This window comes from Sciurus carolinensis, chromosome 1 (genome assembly GCF_902686445.1).
Source record: "Sciurus carolinensis chromosome 1, mSciCar1.2, whole genome shotgun sequence".
In the NCBI taxonomy this organism is placed as follows: Eukaryota; Metazoa; Chordata; class Mammalia; order Rodentia; family Sciuridae; genus Sciurus; species Sciurus carolinensis.
In genome coordinates, this window is record NC_062213.1 from 123,192,947 (window position 1) to 123,217,306 (window position 24,360).

A 24,360-nucleotide genomic window follows, 5' to 3' on the forward strand; every position below is an offset into this window, starting at 1 on the left:
AGGTAACAAATGCTCATGGGATTGTTGCTGTGGGTGGCGACAACAGGTGATACTGCCTCTGCCTGAATCTGGACTGTTCCATAGGCTTCATTCACGGGAACTGGCTGGGAATAGGAAGCTATTAGATCTTTCCAATACTAGGTATTGATACCACTCTTTACCGGTGACGAGTCCTGCTTCCTCAGGTGTTGAAGTATAACGCCGGAGAAGCACGCCGAGGCAAATGTAGAGTGGAAAATGCAGCTTTATTAAAGAAAAGTAAAAGCAGACTTCTCCCTGGCGGAAGAAGGGGACCCAAAGGCGGAATCCATGGGATGAGCAAGTCTTGTCCTTTTTATGGGTTTTATTCTCCCATTCTTTCTTCCTTATCTCTTCCCTTCCTGCCTACCAGATTAGGTCTGGTTTTGCAGGTGAGATGTAAAAAGTGAGAAGGGGATGGGGCAGGGGGAAGGTCAAAGTGATTCAGACAGGCAAGGGCCCAGGGGGCATTAATCAGCATCTTCCTGCCTGTAGTCTCTGACAAGAGCAGGTAAATTTGGTTATCAATGGGTTCTGCAGGTCCATGACATTCCATTCTCCCATGGCAGTCTCCAACTTCCAGAGGCAGATGACTTTATGGCCTCCATTTTCTTGATCTGACCCGATTTCCTATTTCTACACTAACTGCCTGTCCCCAATTCTGGCTTCAGTATCATCAATATATCACTGAGTGACAAGGGCAAGTCATGTGCCTACTACTTTGTGTTACTCCCAGTAAATGGTGTTTTGCTCTGCACCATGCTGCCCACTTTTGGGAACTATTGGTGAAGACAGTTCCTTGGCCACCAAGGCTGATAATCAAGTTGGATTACACCAGTGTCATAGCCTCAAAGACCACACAGCCTACAAAGTGCAAGCAGAAAAACATTGTAGCTCTCTGTGTTGCAGGCTGAAATCCAAATTCACCTCACTAGCATGCAAATCTCTACCTGATGCCAAAGCCAGTGTAGAGGTTCCATGTTCAAGCACTGTCCTGGGTATAGTAACCTTTGTTTTCTGAGAGATACTGGGTCTCACTGCAGTAAATCGGACATTGAGTTCCTTTGTGGCAGTGTGTTAGCATCCCTGCCCTGGTATCCAGTGGGTGGAGCATTATTCCCTCCTCTGCTGCCCAAAATTGGAGGAGGAGTGGTAAAGGCAGCTCTTTCTATGCGAAGCTAAAGTAGTTCTAGCGGCTCTGTCTGTGAGTGGTGGCCTTGGGGCAGGAGTTGTGGGGCTCTGCCCAGCTCTGGCTTTCACCTTGCAGGCCTAGTGTTAAATTTCAATTCTGAGCCCTGAACTTGCTCCCTTCTCCCTCCTTCAAGCAGGGGACATCTCTCTCCACAACTCCTACACAACTCTTCCTAGCACAGACTTCTGGGCTGTTCAGAAAAATACAGTACCCATTCTCCCCAGAATAACCTATGCGGTCTGTTAGAAACAGCACTGTGCCCAAGTCCGAATCTTAAATGAAGACCTAGAGGTGTTGTTTTATGCATTTTAAAAATAGACCATTTCACTGCGGCAGTGTGTGCACCATGGGCTCAGCTCTCTCCAGCTTTGTTCAGGACTTGGGAGACTGAATTTGAGTCAATAACCAAGTATCACACGGGAAACACCGAGAAGGGAAAGTCCTTCCTCTCTGAGTGAGTTGGACTCTAAGAAGACTAAATGCTAGGTGCGAGTAGCTGTTGCACAGGTAGTCTTAACTTCCTCCCATCTTCATCCTGGCACTTTGGTTAGCCCACCGCCCAAGACCCTAACTCTTAAAAAAGAGCCCTTGAACTGAATTAAACCTGACGGAAAGTGAAGAACAGGGTCCAGAAACGGAAAGATTTTAGGACTGGCTTGGTGTCTGGCGACTTTCCCGACCCCTTTGTGTCCCACGTGTAATCTTGGGTCCGCGCCGCCGTAAGGGTCGCCTGCGGGAGCCCACAGGCAGTTTCTCTCCGCTCTCTGGTGGTGAATCCCGCAGCTGGAAAGGAAGGGGTAAGCAGACACCTGGGCACCAGGAGTGGGCAGTCCGTGCACGCCCGCGCCCCTCTGAAGCGGGGGGGGGGGGGGGGGGCACACTACAATGCCAATCACTCCTGAACCCCTTCCAAGCTGGGGACCCCTGGTGATTCCAGGTTCTTGGATGTGGGGCATAGAATGGGGTCAAGTAGAAGGACCCAAGAAGGGGCACAAAGGGGATCCCGGCAGCGGCCGACAGAGGGAAGAAGGCGACAGTGACTGTGGCCTGGTAGAGGACAGTTGGATGTAGAGTAGGAGGGAAAAGTTTGGAAGGGCAGCGTGCCGGGGCCTGGCGGTCAGGGACTTCCTCTCGCGCCGCTGCCGCCGCAGGCTCGCGCCGCTGCCTCCGCAGGCTCCCGCCGCTGCACGGGGCGTCCCAGATTGGGGTGCGTCATCGGCCCCGGGGTTGGGCTTCCTCCACTTGGTCCTGAGGTTCTGGCCAGATTTTGACCTGTGTCTCAGGGAGGCTGAGCGAAAGCGCTAGGTTCAGACGCTCGCACACCGACAGGTAGCGGGTGGTTCAGAACTTGTTCTCCAAGGCCACCAGCGGCTCCTAGATGAAGGCGCTGCGCGCTCTCCGCGGCTTGGTGCAGCTGGGCTCAGCGCGCCAGCGCAGGAACCTCTGGGAGCCCGGGGAACCGGGGGAGCCGGGGGAGCCAGAGGAGCCGGGTCAGCGGGTGAGACCGCCTTCGCCGTCTGCTTTGCTCTCTCCAGCCGCCAACACCGCCGCCCGGACCTCGAGGAAGAGCGCGGGGTTCACCTGAGCGCGAGCCGGTCCCGAGTCCTCTGCGTCCTCCTCTTCCTCTTCGGCCTCTGAACCCTCCAGTGGGGACGCCCGACCAGCACCTTGGCCCACAGTATATTACGACCTCGAGTGCGTTTAGTGCAGCGCTTCCTTGGTCCCTAGAAGCCTATTTTGGTGCGGGACTCCAAGGGTCTCCTGGTGTCTGACCAGGTTTCCAGGGCGGGCGTCATTCCCAGCTTCGATCGATGCCAAACTTTCCTTGACTTCTCTGGGAGCTAGGCTAGGCGCGCAGAGGGGAGCGTAGTGTGGGTGAACTTCTGCGGATCCAGGATGTCCAGGACCAAGAAGGGGATCTTGTGGTGGGAGGGAGAGCCGCCTTGGCCCCGTGGTCCTGCCAAGCCTGCACAACCGCCGCCTGCGGGCCGCCTGGCGGTGCCGGGTCCGGGGTGGTGGTGCTCCGGCTTGCCTTGGCTGTAGTTCAGTCGCAGATCTCTCCCGAGATATTATTTTAAACGCAAATTCTTTTTAATTTCTTCATTAAAATATTTTTTACTTTTGCATTTGCACAGTCATTATTGATGGAACAAATTGAAGTCAAAGAAAATTGGAATATTTTTGTCGGGTTCATTTTCTAGTGTTTTTTATTATTTCATTACAGACAAACATAACATTGGAGTTCATTTTGACATAATTATACAAACATGGAATATAATTTGTTTCAATTCAGTCTCTCGTACCTCCCTTCTTCTCCCTGTTCCCTTTCCTCTACTGATTTTTCTTCTATTTATTTATAATTTGCTTTTAAATTAGCTTGGTTCATTTAAAAATATAACGCGGTTCTTTTTTTTTAATGTGGGAAGAATGGTTTTGAACAGCATGTTATGTAGCTAATATTGTACAAAACATCAAGAAAAATTCAAATTTTTTCAGTGACCATTTTATTCAGAACATTTATGTGACTGAGAACAAATTAGAATTCCAGAATAAACTGGGAGAATAAACTGAGAGACTCATGAGTAATGAGTCAATTACTCATTACACCTAGAGGCTGCTTGAAACCCCTGGATTACAACGATAGAACACTCTTACATACCAGACGTAACAAGATAATGTGATCACTAAAGTTACATATTGATAAGAAAAATGAATCATCCCTATTACTATATATTCACCACAAACCAACAACATAGTTTACAAATGTTCTAATTCCCACAGAAGTAACAATTGCATCTCCTTAATTCTAAAAATTAAGTAAAATTAGCTTTCCTTAGATCTTTTTATAACCTTTGAAATGTACTAATTTTATTTTTAGTGAACCAAAGAATCTCAGATACTCTTTTAGTTCTCATTTAAAATTTTTGCTCCACAAAAGACATCAAACTAAAGGAATAAGTTACACCTTTAATTAAAGTATGTTGTTAACTTAAAAGCATGGTTTATGCCAGCATGGTGTTAACCCATGAACTTTAGAAGAACTGACAAAATAATGAAAGTATAAATTCCTGAGAAGATTACAAAGTATAGAGTGCAATTTTAGCGTCTCCTAACTATCCTGTATTATACTTTATTAGTAAATCACTGATCATACACATTATTTAAATTTTCTAATATCAATGAATGTATTTTCTGAACAGAAAATGTTTTGCTCTTCCATGAGATTATTTTTCCTTCAAATGAGGCAGAATCATTATCTTATAACTATAAATCATGTATCATATGCATTTTGCTATCTATCACCATAATAATAATTTTAGATATATTTAGTATAGGAAATAAACTGACACTTCAAGGAGAAATTTAGTCAAACATTATTTCAATATTTGGATTTTAAAATGAATTTCAAAATCTTGCCCAAATAATTTAGAATTTAATTTTATGAGGTCTTTAGATTTAGATTATTCATAGATTCCACATATAGTTTCCTAAATATGGTGGGAGATAGGTTCATTGATATGGTTCATTTTTTCCCCCAGGAAAGGAAAATTTAGCAATATAATTATTTTATAGTTGATTTTAGCATCATATTTAAAAATTATTTGCCTGGGAGACTGGGAACTCTGGCCACTTCCTCTTGCTCTTGGCTCCTTGGCTCAAAATGTGGGTGATTTTTCTTTGTCATGCACTCTTGCCATGATGTCCTAGTCCCACATTAGTCCAAAACAAGTGATCAAGGACTGAAACTTCTAAACAATAAGTCAAAATAAGTCTTTTCTCATTACAGGGTAATTATCTCAGGTATTATATTAAATGGAAAGCAGTTATTTTTAATTATTATAATAATACTTAAACATTACATTTCTTTGAACACTAGAAAAATGTTATACAATTTCATTTCCATGACTTCTTTTCTTAAATACATGGTGATTTAAATTACTGAAGGTATGCACTTTTTATTTAGTCAATATGAAGACTTTTTCCTGTGTCTATACTTTTTCATAGTTAATTTGATGTGACTCAGAATGAATTTCTTTAGATTTTTTCATCTTTGAGGCTCACCAAATTCCTTATTTTTTATTTTGCCAAAATTGGAAGGTTTTCAGTCACTATTTCTTTAAATACTTTCTCTACTTCACACTCCTTCTTCCCTTTTAGGACTTCATGAGTTCTTATTTCTTGCACAAATCTCTGAGGCTCTCTATTAATCATTTCTTATATTATTTTTGGATCCCTTTTGTTTAGTTTTGAAAACTTTTTTGAATTCCCTCATTTACTTCTCTGTCATCTCCAATGTGTTGTTGAGACTTATCTAGTGAGTTTCCAAATTTTGCTTGCATTTTTCAGTTCTGATTTTTCACATGGTTGTTTGTATCAACTAGTTCTTTGCTTAGACTTTCTATATTTCTATTTGTTTTAAGAGTATGATTGCTTACTGGGATATTTTTATAGTAGCAGCTTTAAAGTCTTTGTCAAATAATTCCAATATCTATGCCATATCAACATTGAAATTTATTGATTATCCTTTTCTCACGTAGACTGAGGTTTTTCTCATTCTTTCAGGTTTGTCCATTTATTTTCAATATTATATTATGAGATTCTAGGTCATCATTTAAGTCTGTAAAGAGTGGGACAGTTTTCTTTTAGGAGACATTTGACCACTTCTCAATCTTTCTTATTCGGTTACTATTAGGCTTAGGCACACTAATCACAGGGATGAACCCAGGAGTTCACAAACAACTTCACAGAATAGTTTCATGGTTTCTTTCCTTTCTATAGACTCCTTAGAACTTTATGGTCTCCAGGAGTCTTCATTTAGTCCCCTGTTCAGAAATCTAGAGCTTTTATAACCCCACTCCACTGTATATTTCTTCAAATTTTCTGTAAATGAAGACAAGCAGCAAGAAGTCAGAAAGCAAAACAAAATAATAGCTCCCCGAATCAGAGGGAATGAGCGCACTCCCTGGTGTTGGGCTCCTGCAGTGGCCTACTGCAGCCTCTGCCAATGGCTCCCAGCAGACTGCCTGGGCACTGAGAGTGAGTGTGGAGGAAGACAACGGAATAAAGAATTCCTGTGCTCTCTCTAATACTAGGTATTCTTCTTGTGCTCCTCAAACCAGAGTTAGAGGACTCTTGTCTGTGTGTGTGTGAGTGTCCACTGTTCTTCACGCTGTACTGAAACCAGGGAACAGGATACAGAAGAAAGAATGAAAGAAAAAAAGATGATATTTCAAACACTGGTTTCTTTTTTCTGGTATATTTATATTATTTACTTTCCACATCATCAAATTTCTAGTCCTTACATTTTATCAAGGATGTATATTTTAATTCAGAAAGAAAGAATACTTGTGTTGCAGTTTGACCTCTTAGTCTGTTTCTGCCTTCAGTAACTTGTCCCTTTTCTCTGAAAAATTCATGCCCTGCGCTCCTCTTTTGCTTCCTTCTTTCCCACAAGAAAACAAAAAGAACACACTTAACAGTTAATCTTTTCTTATTCTGAAAGATTTTCTCAAGATTTGTGCTAATATTAATGTAGTAGCACCATTTTTAACATGAAGTAATAAACCTTTTAAGTTTTCTAGTCCAGGTAACTCACTAAACTAATTGGCAAATATATGTTCAAAATTACATTTTATACATTAATTTAAAATTGTTAATATTCGTAGCAGTAACATCCAAATACTAACTCTACTAACCAAGCTATCTGCTAGCAATCACTGCTACTTTTCTGGTCCTTCACTGTCAATAGAAATAGATTTTATATTTAAATAACATTTTTTGTGATATCTTTGAATGAATTTTTCTTAAATATGAAACGTTTCAGCTTACAGATACTAGTATAAATTTTACCTTGAACTTTGATTTTACTGAAATCAAACAGGTATTAACATTTGGTTATATTTTCTTCAGATCTTTCTGTTTTACTTTGAGAAGAAAGAAACCATATCAGGAATATCCAAAGTTTCATCTTTCTTTTTCTTCCCTTCCTCTCTAGAATTAATCACTATCCTACAATCAGGGTTGACTATTTCCATGTATATGTTTATACTTTCAACTTTTATGTGTGTTTGAGTATGTGCAAATAACATGTGATATATGTTGTGTAGTATATATTCAGGGTACTATAACATATACACTATGTATAAATATTTGATATATTTCTAAGTTATAAACAAATGTTATACATAACCATATAGAACATATAGACATGCATAATTGTATATATTAGTATTATCTATGTTTTAAGGTTTTACAGAAAAGGTTTTTACTATAAATCTTTTACAATTTATTACTCAATCATTTTGTCTTGGGTATTGATTTTTTATTCCTGTAAATCTAGTTTTTAAATTTTATATGATATAGGGAGTTTCCCCATGTATAAGCAGCATTTAACCATTCTTCTACTGAGTGGTTTTTTTTTTTTTGCTAATAAAAGTGGTATTATGTTGACTATTCTTATAAGCATCTCCATGTTCACATAAGTAAGGGTTTCCCAAAAGAATATTTAGAAAGAAATGTAATTACTGTGTAATTTCACATCTCTAACTTTTAAGGTATTACCAAGTTGATCTTCAGAACAGTTGTCCTGGTTTATTATATTCATATACATTGCATAAATATTTTAAATAAAATATTAATTTTCATTTGCTGTGTATATTATGTACTTTTCTAGAACATTTGTTTTATAAATGTTTTGTGTTTTTAAAGTTTTAATATAACTGCAGGGGTTGATAAAAAACAGAATTTATTTATGGAGGAAATTGCTTAAATTGTGTCACGTGGATGGATAAAATGGGAGAAAGCGACAGAGCTAGAAACAGAGGAATCCCAGCCACTCCAAGGTAGTGTTTATTTTATAGTGCTTGTGTAATTATTCCCTGTAACTTGCAATTCTCTTTTTTAAAAACATACGTACAGAATCTTTTACTCTATTAATGATGTATTCTTCATATTAAATCAATAAAAATCTGCCTTTCTCTCTTCCTCTCTTCTACTTCCTCTTAGGCACATCCACTCCTTCCCCTCATTATGCAAATACATTCCTTTTAATATATGTTTTATTGCAAAGCTATCTGTTCCTTTTTGGAAATTCTCATGGTTTCAGTTTCTACAAGTACTTCAAAGTCAAGTTTTATTATTCAGTAACCCAATGGTTAAAATTTCATTATGTGTGTATTTTCTAAACAACTGATAGTTGTTCTGTCTTTTAGGAAGTTGTTCTTTTATGAAGTCTTTTCACTTCATAAAAAGGGAACCTTTTTTCTCCCGAATATTTTAAACTTTTGCCCCAGAATTTGTAAGTTAAGAGTTTTTCTTTCTGATCTCAGAAGCTATCAGCACATAGCTTCTTTCACTGTATTAAGCTGAGAAGCTATTTTATTCAAATTTTATCTTCAGTCAGCATTATCCAAAAAGTAATCGTTAAATAGTTGCTCCTGGACTGAGGGGTGTAGCTCTCTGGTAAAGCACTATCTTAACTTGTTTGAGGTCTTGGTTTCAATCCCTGCAAATACATACCTGATGCGCGGCGGCCGGAGCCACGGCGGCGGCGGCGCGGCGGGATGCCTGGGGCCCGGCACTCAGGCGCAGAAGTCGCGCGGGGTGAGCGCAGAGTCCTGCCGCAGGCGCTCGCCGTCCCTGCCGCCCCTGGCCCGCGCCGCCTGGGCGAGCGTCGCTGTCGCCCTGCGCGCAGGTGAGCAGGGACGGGTGGGCTGCAAAGGGCCTGCGGGGCTTCCGAGGGCCCCTACGGTGCTCCAGGCAGCGCGGCCGGCGGGCGGGACGGGCCGGCGCAGGCGGCGCCTCGGGCCTCCGTGGTCGCGGGCTGGAAGGTTTAGTGTACCTACTGGGCCGGTTGTTGCATCTTTAGATTTACGGGCAGTGCAGGCGAAAAGCTGGTAGGAGGGCACTGGGCACAACTGCCCTAAGTTTACCCGGTGTTTCTGTGTAGCATAGCCAGTAGCGACTGGACAAGCTACTTATTAACTGCCTTTTAAATGCGTTTTCAATTAATGTGTACCAGTGCAAGTTAGTGCAACAGAGTGTCTTAAAAATCGTTGAATATAAAGGCTTGAGGTAACCTGGGTGCAGTGGCGCACACCTGTGTTCCCAGCGAGGATTCTAACGTCCAAGGCAGCCTCAACAACTTAGGGAAATTCTGCCTCAAAATAAAAAATAAATAAAAAGGAAAAAAAAAAAAAGATGTAATACACATTCCTTATAAAGTCAGGATTTCTTAGTAGATAGTTGTTTTTATAATGCAATAGTTATGCTATTCATCAAAATTGTGTATTGAATACCTTCTTAAAATAGTGTCTAAATGAATCCTACTTATAGAATAAAATTTATTTTTAATTTTAGAGATGGGTCTGCTGTGGAAATTTTGTAAATCTGCTGTTGGTTGCTGGAATTATAAAAAAATATTTTTCCTTAACATAAAATTAGAGTAAAATGACATGGTAAGCTGTTCCTTTTATTTACAAAGAAACTTTTAATACTGTCAATATTCTTAACTATGTACTCATCTTTTGATGCAGTTAGCGAATATATGAAACTAAATTTTAAGAAGAAAGAAAAATCATTAATTTACTGTATGGAAATTGTAGCAAATCTAGTTACTGACCATATTTTTTGATAGCAGCTTGAAACTGAGGTAAGAAAAACAACAGTTATTGCCTTACTGTGCTTTTCATTTATCTTGGTGTGACTGTGAACAAGTTCTATTTTCATGAGCAAGTTTGAAATCTTAACATCTTTTTTGAGAAAATTCTGTCTAGTCGGAATATTATTTGAGCCACATACATAATTTCAAATTTTCTAATACATTTGACAAAAGGAAAAAGAAACAAATGAACTTAATTACAGCATTTTATATAAGACAATATGAAATATTGCACATTATGTAGTTAATGTAAAATTATTCCTTAACTATTTTATAATCTTTTGGGAAGTACTAAGTTTTTGAAATCCATTGAATGTTTTTACATTTATATCACATCTCAATTTATATTAGCTACATTTTCACAAAGTGGTCAATTTATTTTCTTCCTAGTGGATAATAGTAAGTATACTAAATATGACTTTTTGGCTCTTATTAGTGGTTTCACTTGCTTTAAATGTCTGAAACTGCCTTGTCTTTCTTCATTGTTCAGGGAAGGTTGTAACAGTCTCATATGAAGAATGGAGCAGAAAAATACAAGACAACTTTGAAAAACTGTTTCATGTTTCAGAAGATCCTTCTGATTCTAATGAGAAGCATCCAAATCTAGTTCACAAAGGAGTCATATACAAAGATAGTTACCGAGCTTCAAGTCCTTGGTGTGACTACCAGCTCAGGCCTAATTTTACCATAGCAATTGTTGTAGTAAGTGAATTGTTTGTTATGTCAGAGTAGTAGTAGGTTTTACTTAATTTGTTATTATTGTTTTCATTGAACTGCTGAAAAGGATATTGCTTACTAACTAGTTTTATATGGTCTTTTCTAATTAAAAAGGTATGCTTATCACCTTTAACATTTAACATTCAGTATCAAAAACTAGAAAACAATGAAAGATAACCAACAAAATGCTTCCCAATGCATTTGTCATATTCTGAATACACTGAGAAAATCTTTGTGCAAGACACTGTGCTAAATAGATTTTATTGTTTAATCCAAATCCAGCTGTTTCAATGAGCCCCCAGACCCCACCCAGTTGCCCTGAAAACTAAAGATGTCTGCATTTCCAATCATCTGTGGCACAACCAGTGCCTCAGCAAGCTATTGGGAAGCTCTGAACTAGTGAAATACCATGAATAGCTTAAATTCATATGCTATTTTCTTTGTTGTATTGCTCTTATTAGTTCCATATAGCCAAGGATTCTAGAGTCTGTCCTTTTTTAATTCTGCTTCAATTTAATTAGTTTAAACTATGAGGGCAGTAAAATAGAGGTTTGTGTTTATCCTTGCCTACGGAGCTGTTTCCACTTTGTCAAAAAGATGACTAAACATGGTATTATAAATTACAGTAGAATGAAAAACACAAAGGTACACGGGACAGCTTTGGTTCACTGTGCATTTGATTTCATTTAATCATGGACATTATCTCTAGGTCGATCATCAAAATTAATGCAGATTCTTCTCTCCTTCTTCCCCATATCACAAGTAACTTTACACTCTCCTGTATTTTATTATGATCCCAAAAGCAGAAAGTGGGTTCAGATATGCCTTAAAGGAAACTATTGTAAATATTCTAAAGAATCAATTAGATGAGTTTAAGTGAGCTCTGTATTCATTATACCTGTGGCGACTTCCTCTTGCAACTAGTACTTTCTTGAAGCATACTCATGTACTTTCCTGACTGGTACTTGAAGTGTACTCATACACTTCCCTAACTTCTAAGGCCAAGAACGGTGCTTCCAAGTCAGTCTCATGGGAATTAGACCTGGTTGGGCATCTGCTCTCAAATTCTGCCCACACTGCATTTTTAAATAATATTCATTCTTTTCCAAGTTGATGATTTGTATATGTGGGTGGAAACTAATTCTTCTGTGATCTGAAAAAGTTGTATATTTGTTTTTGACTTCCATTAGGCCCCTGAGCTCTTTACTACAGAAAAAGCATGGAAAGCATTGGAGATTGCAGAAAAATAATTACTTGGTCCTCTTGGCATGAAAACTTTAGATCCAGAGTAAGTTGGAATATAAGTATTAAGAATGTTGTCGATATTATATTTATTCCAGATATATTAACATCAACCATTTTTTCTTACCAATATCATCTTCAGAATTTCACTGTTTTTGAAAGCATTATCTGTACCTTTATTAAGCATCAGTACTCAAAATGCCTGTATTATTCTAATTTCAGTAATCAATTAGAGTTTTAGTTTATAAAACATATCATGAATATTTCCTGTTGTATATTTTCTGATCATGAAAGTAGTAAAGGATTATTATAAACATTAGAAGTTACAGATAGATATAAAGAAAAACAAAATTACTTTAAACCCCTTTATCTAGAAATAAGCATCATTAGCATCTGATCCATCTGTGCATTTTTGTACAAGTTTGGAGCATACACACATATACCTAGGAGAATTTATATAAAACATTACATGGGGTCAATCCCCAACACCACACAAAAAATTCATTCTCTTGCTGCATTTCTTTACCCTGAAATTCTATTCCCTCAAAGACAGTCTTTATTTTTTATGTTGTTTCTACTAATAGTTGCTTCCACATTTCTAAAAAATGTATGTATATGCAACTGTTTTATGATATTTTAAGTATTCGGTTTTATTCACTTCTAGTGATGACAGGTAAGGATTTAATTCTCTTCTCAACATCAGTCCTATCTATCCTTTCTATGTAATTGTACTACTCTTTTTACTAATATCCCCAAATAATTTCATTTTTTTTTACAGTTGTGGGTTTATGCCATAGTGTATTTCTTGTCTTTTCCAGCTTTGCTTTTTCTTGAGTTTCTCATTACCTTTCTGTTTTTCCTCTACAATTTTTCTTTAAAGTTTGATACGTGTTTTCAACTTGCTTTCTGTATCAATTGCTGACAGAACTTCACCTTTTTAGAATTTTCCTACTTTACCTTGTACTCACTTCCATCATGAGGTGCAAAATTTTGTATGTATGCTCTTATCTACATTCTGAGATTTTCATATTTTCAGAGTAGTTAAGAACCACTGATCAAAACTAAAACACAAACTTTACTCATTTGGCCACATCTGTCTTACTTAAAAAAAAAGAACTTTCTTTTTAAATTAAATCAAGTATAAGCATCTCTTGTACTATCTGTTGCAATAATTTTGTAATATTGTTTGCTGTCTGTTATAAATTCTACATACCATCAATATTTATATTATATTGCTATTTGTACTCTGATAATAGGCCAAATTGTAATTTTTAAGTAACTTCATGGAGAAGTTTAAAAAACAACCTTTCTAATCTATAATCAATAAAACCTTATTTAATATTTAATAATTTAAATTATTATATGACCATTTCAATTATTATTTACATATAGAGACCTTTTGAAATACTTGACTTCAAACCAGTGTTTAGTGTCAAGCTAACTCCTGGAAGGCAAGATACCTGAATATTTGATATTTTATATATTATTCAGTCTTTGTTAATCATTCCTAAACACATTTTTTTGATGGTTGCTTGTAAAGTTTATTGACAACTGTTTTTTCTCAACACACAAAATGGCACTTGAACCACAAAAAACGTGTTCAAACAAAGAAGACAGTTAAGAAAAACATTTCTTTCCCCAAGTCCACTCCAGAACAAACAGTGCAAGATGGGAAAGGGGCCTAAAGACATTGTTAAAATCCTCTGAACTCAGTGTATTCTAATTTAAGGTTAAATTATGTTTTAATGATGAACTTATTCTATAAATTGGAAGACAAAATGATTATTTATCTTTGCTATTGAAATGTTTCTAATGCTTTCTTTTTGATATCTGAGCTGCTTTTATTCAACTTAAGTTCCAGTCATTTTGCAGTGATATGGTTTACTGTGGAATAGATGACAATGCTGTAGACAATGGCAACTACAGTCTTCCTAGAGGTTTCAGTTATCACCAAGGACCTGTAAGAATTTCATTTCTCTGAGTTTTCAGTTTGAATTATTTTTCAAATAGTTTTAGATATTCACAGTTCATTTTCTTTCCTTTACTTTCTTTTTTTTCCCTTTTTTTATATTTATTTTTATTGTAAACAAATGGGATACATGTTGATTCTCTGTTTGTACATGGAGTGAAGGCATACCATTTATGTAATCATACATTTACATAGGGTAATGTTGTTGATTCATTCTGTTATTTTTCCCCCTATCCTCCCACTCCTCCCACCCGTCTTTTCCCTCTATATAATCCCTCCTTCCTCCATTCTTGCCCCCCCCATTATGTGTCATCATTCACTTATCAGCCAGATCATTCTTCCTTTGGTTTTTTGAGATTGGCTTATCTCACTTAGCATGATATTCTCCAGTTTCATCCATTTGCCTGCAAATGCCATAATTTTATTATTCTTTATGACTGAGTAATATTCCATTGTATAAATACACCACAGTTTCTTTATCCATTCATCAACTGAAGGGCATCTAGGTTGGTTCCACAATCTGGCTATTGTGAATTGAGCAGCAATGAACATCTTTGTAGAATTCTGCTTTTAAGTCTTTTGGGTATAGGCCGAGGAGTGGGATAGCTGGATCAAATGGTGGTTTCATTCCAAGCTTTCTGAGGAATCTCCATACTGCTTTCCAGAGTGGCTGCACTAATTTGCAAATCATCTTTCTTTAGAAGTGACTATGGCCTGTTGGGTATTTTCTTCATGCAAAGTTATATTTTTCCAGATTGATGGGTTTAGAGACTAGCGCAAAGACTAGTTTTTGTTTAAAAATGTTCTTTCCTGACATTATGTTCATCTTGAGAGGTAAGTTGTCAAGGGCATGTTAAATTGTATAACAGGTATATAGTCAGTTCTTTCAATATTAGTAAGCTACCTTTCCTTAGGATTCATTTCTGTGTGCTCCAGGTATCTCAATGAAACTTGAAATCTTTACTCTTTAACGTGACAGAATCCATTGTGGAATTTTTACCTTCCCTTATTACTTTAGATTGTAAGTTATTGAAAGCTGAGGATTTGATATCGTATGATTTGTACAAATGGAATAGTCTTTGATTTTCAAAATTTAGCTGGTATTTTTAGAATGTGCTTAGCAAAAAATAAATACAAAAACCAAAAATATTCAGACCAGGCCTTTTGAACTAATTGATTTAAATATATATGTATATATATATATATATAAATATTTATATAATATTATATATAACATATATTATTAACTGATTTATATATATATATGTAAAATTTCCTTTGTCCTAATTACTAACAGATTAACAATGTCAGTTCTATGTTTCTCTAAAATGGTACAAATTCCATCAAGTTTATCCTATTCTCAAATTCTAGATTATGCCATCATCTTATTGTTCAGACTAATTATGCATAACTGGCATTAATTTTATCTCCTCTCTTACAAGAACATAAGGGACTTCAATCTGTAACTGCAAACATTGCATCAAATTGGTTTTCATTAGCTTAAGTATAGTCACAGAAAGCCCAGCTCTGTCATTGCCTGCACTGTTAGTTCTTGCACTTATTTTCTCTTTGTTCCCTTTAAAAGTAAGACCATTTGGCATGCATAGGGTCATTCTGCTTTTACCTGTGATCTCATCACTTCAGATCTCTTATGAAACCTTGTTCCAGTAATTAAGTATCTTCTCTTGGTATTCCACTTTCTCTTTTCCATTAACCTACAAAGATATCTGTCAACGCATTCTAAAACAAAATCCCTTCATACAGTTATTAACTCAAACCTGGTCCTGTCTCACTTATTAGCACATGTCTCCTTCAGGAGTAATCTCTTCCTTCTTTCTCCATTTTTGACCACCTACTTAGTCATTACCACCTTCATTTAGCTTTGGCTCTTACCACCCTGGATAAACCACTCAACAAGATTTCTCCTGTCCAGACCCCATGACTTCCCTTCAGTTCTCTTCTTTGATTTGGCTATTGTTTTTGACAGTGTTGCTTTCCTGTATTCATGAGAAACCTTATGGTACCAATACCATTAGTTTTCACTTGTTTACATGGCAGTACTAAATATAATAATAAGAAGGAATATTTATTGAAACCTTAATCATGTTGTAGGCATTATTCAAATGTATGTATGTAAAATAACTCATTTAATCCAAACAACTATATAAAATTGCTGCTGTTATTATCACCACCACCACCACATTACGGTTGTTATCCACTCCTCCATTTACTCGCTCTGTGACCATGGGAAGTTACTTAACTTCTGTAAACCTTGGTTTTCTCATCTGTGTAATGAGTGAGGTGGGATTGTTTAGAGGACTGAGATATTAGTATATGTTACAAAGACAAGATAATAACTCAGATATGAGCTATCATTAATTTTCTCCATTTTATAAACAAAGTTAAGAAGGTGAAGTAACTTGTACAAAGTCAAACAACAAGTAATCTGGTTCAGCATTTACTAAGATCCAGGCAGTCAGGTCCTCCAGGCTGTGCTCTTAACTACACTATTAACTCTTTCTCTGGCTTTTATTTCTGGCACTTAACTATGCTTGTTCTCTGAAAATGTGGTGGTTTTTGTTTGTTTCTTTAGTGTTTTTGTTTTGCAGTTCTGAGTACTGAACCCAGGGCCACACATACATCTGGTAAGCATTCTACCAGTTTTAAAGGTTTTTTTTGAGACAAGATCTTTCAACTTTTCCAGGCAGGCCTTGACATTGTGATTCTCTTGCCTTAGCCTCCTGAGTAACTGGGGTTACAGATGTGTACCATGACACCTGTTTGCCTCTCTTCTAATATAGGTGTTTAGTGCTGTACATTTCCCATTAAGTATTAGATTACCATATCTCACAAATTCTGATACATCATATATTTATTTTCATTCAGTAGAATATTCTTTCTTAAAAAAAATTATTTGTTCTTTGTAGTTATGTATAACAGTAGAATGTATTTTGACATATTATACATCCATGGAGAGTATACTTTGCCATTCCTGTAGTTGTACATGATATGGAGTTACACTATTTGTTTGTTCATATATGAACATAGGACAGTAATGTCTAATTCATTTTGCTGTCATTCCTATTCCAGTCCTCCTCCTCTTCCCTTCATTCCCCTTTGTCTAATCCAATGACCTTCTTATTCCACCCCCTTATCTTCTGTTAGTATATTAGAGAACATTTGGTCTTTGGTTTTTTTGGGTGGAGGGATTGTCTTATTCACTTAGCATGATAGTCTCCAGTTCATGTTTTATGGTGTTGCCTTTTTCTAGTCATTGAATTTTTCTTTAATAGTAGGACCTGCATCTAGGGAACATTGTTGAAGTTCTCTGCCTACACATTCACGTAACTGCTATAGTTTTTGTTGTAATATTTATTAGAGTTTTTTCTTACCACCTTATTATCTCACCAACTCCCTACTCTTCATTTTTCAGAATTTTCTTATATATTCCCAACTATTTGTTTTTAAGTATTTTTCAAATCCCAAAACTATTAGCTTTTTCACTAATACTGCACTGTTAAGTACATTTGCTAAGAACTAACATAATTTTATGTAAAAACATATACTATGTGTTTTTTGTTGATTTTTTTTTCATTTATTTTGATTCAGTGTGCACAAATGGGGTACAACTGTTGTTTCTCTGGTTGTACACAAAGTAGAGTTGCACAATTTGTGTAATCATACATGTACATAGGGTAATGATGTTTGTTTCATCCTCAGCTTATCAGAGAGATCTTTTAGCCTTTGGTTTTTGGGATTGGTTTATCTCACTTAGCATGGTATTCTCCAATTGCATCCATTTACCTGCAAATGCCATAATTTTATTCTTATTTTTTAAATACTTTTAGTTATAGATGGACACATGCCTTTATTTATTTATGTGGTGCTGAGAATTGAACCCAGTGCCTCACACATGCTAGGCAAGCGCTCTGCCACTGAGCCACAACCCCAGCCCCCATAATTTAATTCTTTATGGCTGAGTAATATTCCATTGTTTATATATACCACAGTTTCTTTATCCATTCATCAATTGAAAGGCATCTAGGTTGGTTACACAATCTAGCTATTGTGAACTGAGCAGCTATGAACATTGTTGTGGCTGTATCTCTATAGTATGCTGATTTTAAGTCCTTTGGGTATAGGCCAAGGAGTGGGATAGCTGGGTCAAATGGTGGTTCCATTTCAAGTTTTCTAAGGAATCTCCATACTGCTTTCCAGAGTGGCTGCACTAATTTGCAACCCCACCAGCAATGTATGAGTGTACCTTTCTCCCCACATCCTCGCCAACACCTGTTGTTGCTTGTGTTCTTGATAATCGCCATTCTAATTGGGGTGAGATGGAATCTTAGGGTAGTTTTGATTTGCATTTGTCTTATTACTAGAGATGTTGAACATTTTTTCATATATCTGTTGATTGCTTGTAGAATCTTCTGTTAAGTGTCTGCTCATTTCCTTAGCAAATTTGTTGACTGGGTTATTTTTATTTTTGGTGTAAAGTTTTTTAAGTTCTTTATAGATTCTGGGGATAAGTGCTCTATCTGAAGTTGTGTGGCAAAGATTTTCTCCCATTCAGAACATTCTCTCTTTACATTGTTGATAGTTTCCTTTGCTGAATGAGTTTGGAAGGGTCCCCTCCTCTTCTGTTTCCTGGAATACTTTGAGGAGTATTGAAATGAGCTCTTCTTTGAAGGTCTTGTAGAACTTGGCTGAGAATCCATCTGGTCCCAGACTTTTCTTTGTTGGTAGGCTTTTGATGACTTCTTCTATTTCATTGCTTGAAATTGATCTATTTAAATTGTGTATGTCCTCCTGATTCAGTGTGGGTGGATCTGTCTCTAGAAACCTGTTAATGTCTTCGAGATTTTCTATTTTGTTGGAGTATAGATTTTCAAAATAGCATCTAATTATGTTTTGTAGTTCAATAGTGTCTGTAGTGATATTTCCTTTTTCATCCTGAATTTTAATAATTTGAGTTTTCTCTCTCCTTCTCTTTGTTAGTGTGGCTATGCGTTTATCAATTTTCTTTATATTTTCAAAGAACCAACTTTTTATTTTGTCAATATTTTTGATTGTTTCTTTTGTTTCAATTTCATTGATTTTAGCTCTGATTTTGACTATTTTCTATCTTCTACTACTTTTGGTGTTGATCTATTCTTTTTCTAGAGCTTTGAGCTGTAATGTTAGGTTGTTTATTTGTTGACTTTTTCTTCTTTTATTGAATGTGCTGTATGCAATGTATTTTCCTCTTAGTACTGCTTTCATAGTGTCCCAGAGATTTTCATATGTTATATCTTTGTTCTCGTTTACCTCTAAGAATTTTTTTTATTTCCTCCCTGATGTCTTCTGTTATCCATGAATCATTCAATAGCATATTATTTAATCTCCAGGTGTTGTAGTAGTATGTTTTTTATTTTGTCATTCATTTCTAATTCCATTCCATTATGATGATAGAAATACAATGTAGTGTCTATCTTATTATATGGTCTGTTTTAGAGAAGGATCCACGTATTGTTGAGAAGAAAGTGCATTCGCTCATTGATGGATGAAATATTCTATATATTTCTGTTAAGTCTAAATTATTGATTGTGTTATTGAGAGCTATGTTTTCTTGGTTCAATTTCTGTTTGGAAGATCTGTCCAGTGGTGAGAGAGGTGTGTTAAAGTCACCTAGTATTATTGTGTTGTGGTCTATTTGATTTCTGGAATTGAGAAGGTTTTGTTTGACGTACATGGATGAACCATTGTTGGGGACATAAATATTTATGATTGTTATGTCTTGCTGATTTATGCTTCCCTTAAGCAGTATGAAATGTCCTTCTTTGTCCCTTCTAACTAATTTTGGATAAAAGTCTGCTTTATCTAGTATGAGGATGGATAGCCCTGCTTTTTTACTGAGTCCATGTGCGTGGTATGTTTTTTCCTGTCCTTTCATCTTTAGTCTGTGGGTATCTTTTTCATTTTTTCTATTTTTAAATTCATTTTTTATTGTAAACAAATGGAATACATCTTGTTTCTCTGTTTGTACATGAAGTAGAGGCATAGCATTTGTGCAATACATTTACCTAGGGTAATAGTTTTTGATTCATTCTGTTATTTTTTTCTCTGCTCCCATCCCTCCCATCCCTCTTATTCCTCTATAGAGTCCCTCCTTCCTCCATTTTTGCCCCCTTCCCACCCCTATATGTGTCATCATCTGCTTATCAGTGAGATCATTTCTTCCTTTGTTTTTTTGAGATTGGTTTATCTCACTTAGCATGATATTCTCCAATTTCATCCATTTGCCTGCAAATGCCATAATTTTATTCTTTATGGCTGAGTAATATTCCATTGTATATATATATATATACCACAGTTTCTTTATCCATTCATCAATTGAGGGGCATGTAGGTTGGTTCCACAATCTGGCTATTGTGAATTGAGCAGCTTTGAACATTGTTGTGGCTGTATCTCTGTAGTGTGCTGATTTTAAGTCCTTTGGGTATGGGCCAAGGAGTGGAATAGCTGGGTCAAATGGTGGTTCCATTCCAAGCTTTCAGAGGAATCTCCATACTGCTTTTCAGAGTGGCTGCACAATTTGCAACCCCACCAGCTATGTATGAGTGTACCTTTTCCCCTCATCCTCTTCAACACCTATTGTTGCTTGTATTCTTGATAATTGCCATTCTAATTGGGGTGAGATGGAATCTTAGGGTAGTTTTGATTTGCATTTATTTGTCTTATTACTAGAGATGTTGAACATTTTTTCATATGTTTGTTGATTGCTTGTAGATCTTCTTCTGTGAAGTCTCTGTTCATATCCTTAGCCCATTTGTTGATTGGGTTATTTGTATTCTTCATGTAGTTTTTTGAGTTCTTTATATATTCTGGAAATTAGTGCTCTATCTGAAGTATGAGTGACAAAGATTTTCTCCCACTCTGTAGGCTCTGTCTTCACATTGCTGATTGTTTTCTTTGCTCAGAGAAAGCTATTTACTTTGAATCTATCCCAGTTGTTGATTCTTGCTTTTATTTCTTGTGCTATGGGAGTCCTGTTAAGGAAGTCTGATCCCAAGCCAACAAGTTGAAGATTTGGACCTACTTTTTCTTCTATAAGATGCAGAGTCTCTGGTCTGATTTTAAGGTCCTTGATCCACTGTGAGTTGATTTTTGTGCAGGGTGAGAGATAGGGGTTTAGTTTCATTCTGTTGCATATGAATTTCCAGTTTTCCCAGCACCATTTGTTGAAGAGGCTATCTTTTCTCCATTGCATAATTTTGCACCTTTGTCTAGTATGAGAAAATTGTATTTATTTGGGTTTGTGTCCATGTCCTCTATTCTGTACCATTGATCTGCCTGTCTATTTTGGTGCCAATACCATGACGCTTTTGTTACTATTGCTTTGTAGTAGAGTTGAAGGTCTGTTATTGCGATACCTCCTGTTTCATTTTTCCTGTGAAGGATTGCTTTAGCTATTCTGGGTTTATTATTCTTCCAAATGAATTTCATGATTGCTTGCTCTATTTCTGTAAGGTATGTCATTGGGATTTTATTTGGAATTGCATTGAATCTGTATAGCACTTTTGGTAGTATGGCCATTTTGACAATATTGATTCTGCCTATCCAAGAACATGGGAGATATTTCCATCTAAGGTTTTCTCTAATTTTTTTCTTTAGTGTTCTGTAGTTCTCATTGTAGAGGTCTTTCACCTCTTTGGTTAGATTGATTCCCAAGTATTTTATTTTTTTCAAAGCTATTGCGAATGGGGTAGTTTTTCTAACTTCTCTTTCTGAAGATTCATCAGTTATGTATAAAAATGCATTGGATTTATGAGCATTAATCTTATATCCTGCTACTTTACTGAATTCACTTATGAGATCTAAAAGTTTTCTGGTGGAATTTCCTGGTTCCTCTAAATATAAAATCATGTCATCAGGAAATAGGGGTAGTTTGAGTTCTTCTTTTCCTATTTGTAGTCCTTTAATTTCCTTGGTCTGTCTAATTGCTCTGGCTAGAGTTTCAAGGATGATGTTGAGTAGAAGTGGTGAAAGAGAGCATCCCTGCCTTATTCCAGTTTTTAGGGGGAATGCTTTCAGTTTTTCACCATTTAGAATGATTTTGGCCATGAGCTTAGCATAGATGGCCTTTACAATGTTAAGGAATGTTCCCACTATCCCTATTTTTTCTAGCATTTTGAGCATGATGGGATACTGTATTTTATCAAATGCTTTTTCTGCATCTATCGAAATAATCGTGTGATTCTTGACTTTATGTCTGTTGATATGGTGAATTACATTTATTGTTTTCTGGATGTTGAACCAACCTTGCATCCCTGGGATATAACCCACTTGATGGTGGTACACTATCTTTTTAATATATTTTTGTGTGTGATTTGCTAAGATTTTGTTGAGAATTTTTGCATCAATGTTCACTAAGGATATTGGTCTGAAATTTTCTTTCCTCGATGTGTCTCTGTCTGGTTTAGGTATCAGGGTGATATTGGCTTCATAGAATGAGTTTGGGAGGGTTCCCCCCTCTTCTCTTTCATGAAATACTTTGTTTTTCATTTCTTCCTCATGGAATATTTTGCTGAGAATGTTCTGTAATGCCGGCTTTCTTTTTGTAAATTCTTTTAGCTTTTGTTCATCATGGAAGGATTTTATTTCGTCATCTAATCTTAAGGTAAGTTTTGCTGGGTATAAGATTCTTGGTTGGCATCCATTTTCTTTCAGGACTTGAAAAATGTTGTTACAGGCCCTTGTAGCTTTTAGGGTCTGGATTGAAAAATCTGCTGGTATCCGTATTGTTTTCCCTCTGAATGTAATTTGATTCTTTTCTCTCGCAGCCTTTAAAATTCCGTCTTTATTTTGTATGTTAGTTATTTTCATTATAATATGCCTTGGTGTGGGTCTATTGTAATTTTGTGTATTTGGAGTTCTATAAGCCTCTTGTACTTGATTTTCCATTTCATTCTTCTGATTGGGAAATTTTCTGATATTATTTCATTGAATAGATTGTTCATTCCATTGGTTTGTTTCTCTAAGCCTTCCTCAATCCCGATAATTCTTAAATTTGGCCTTTCATGATATCCCATAGTTCTTGTAGATTCTATTCATGATTTCTTACCGTCTTCTCTGTTTGGCCAACTTTGTTTTCAAGATTAAATATTTTTGTTCGATGTCTGAGGTTCTGTCTTCCAGGTGTTCTATTCTATTGGTTATGCTTTCTACGAAGTTTTTAATTTGGTTTATTGTTGCCTTCATTTCAAGGATTTCTGTTTGTTTGTTTTTTTCAGTATGTCTAACTCTTTATTGAAATGATCTCTTATTTCTTGTATTTGCTCCTTTAACTGTTGATTGGTGCAATCATTCAATGCCTGCATTTGCCCTTTCATCTCATCCTTCAATGCCTGCATTTGCTCTTTCATCTCATCCTTCAATGCCTGCATTTGCTCTTTCATCTCCTCGTTTGATTCCCTGATCATTTTGATTATGTACATTCTGAACTCCCTTTCTGACATTTTTCTGCCATCCTGTCATTGGATATTATTGCTATACCATATAGGCTTTTTTGGGACATTTTCTTCTCTTGTTTTCTCATATTGTTCAGGTATCTACCCATCTAGTAGTGAAACTGTGGGATATTGCAGATTTCCTGTATTGACTAATATTGTCTCTGTAGATTTCCAATAACTCACCTCTTAGCCTTCAGTAGCCTGAAGTCTTGGAGGAACTTTATAATGCGGTGCTCCACTAGGAAGTTGGACTTCTTGGGGTGGTGGCCTTCAGGCGGGGTATTATTTCTGGTTACTCTGAGTTGGTCCTGAGTCTCTCAATACCTCCTCTTCTTCACTCCTGGGTCTTGTCAAAGGTCCTCTAGCCTCCTGTAGGTGTCTCAGGAAGTGAGTTGCCCTTCCAATGATGATTCCCACGCCCTCAGGAATAATTCAAAATGCCTGCACCAGCCTATAAAGAAGTCTCTGGCTAACTCCGTAATGGCGACAAACCTTGGCATGGTAGTCGGGCGGGTTTGTTCAGTGGTGGCGTCTATCTTTGGCCTGGTGGTTGGGCAGGTTGGCTACCTGCTGCCCAGCTCTGCAAGGCAGGTGGGTTGGGGGCGCCCCTGCTACCTCCGCCATGCAAGCGGCCTGTCTCACCCGCCAGCTCGCTGCGCGTCTGCGACCAACCAGTGATGGCACTGACCTAGGTGCAGGGGTCAGGCGGAGTTGCTCAGTTATGATGTCTGTCCTTGGCCTGCTGGCTGGGTGGGATAGCTGCCTGCTGCTTACCTCCGCAATGTAGGCGGCCTGACTCAGTCGCCAGCCGGCTCCACGACTGCGACCAACCAGTGATGGCACCGACCTAGAGTCTGTGGGCATCTTTTTCTATGAGGTGAGTCTCTTGCAGGCAGCAGATTGTTCGGTCTTTCTTTTTAATCCAATCTGCCAGTCTATGTCTTTTGATTGATGAGTTCAGGCCATTAACATTCAGGGTTATTATTGAGATATAATTTGTATTCCCAGTCGTTTGGCTTATTTTTGGTTTTTAACTTGACTTGGTTTCTCCTTTGATTGACTTTTCCTTTAG

At 37.1% G+C, this 24,360-nt stretch overlaps 1 pseudogene; it reads right to left on the reverse strand.

The window, feature by feature from the left end:
* Positions 1-1,855: 1,855 nt before the first annotated feature.
* LOC124958205 (homeobox protein B-H1-like) lies at positions 1,856-24,152 on the reverse strand (annotated as a pseudogene).
* Positions 24,153-24,360: the final 208 nt, after the last annotated feature.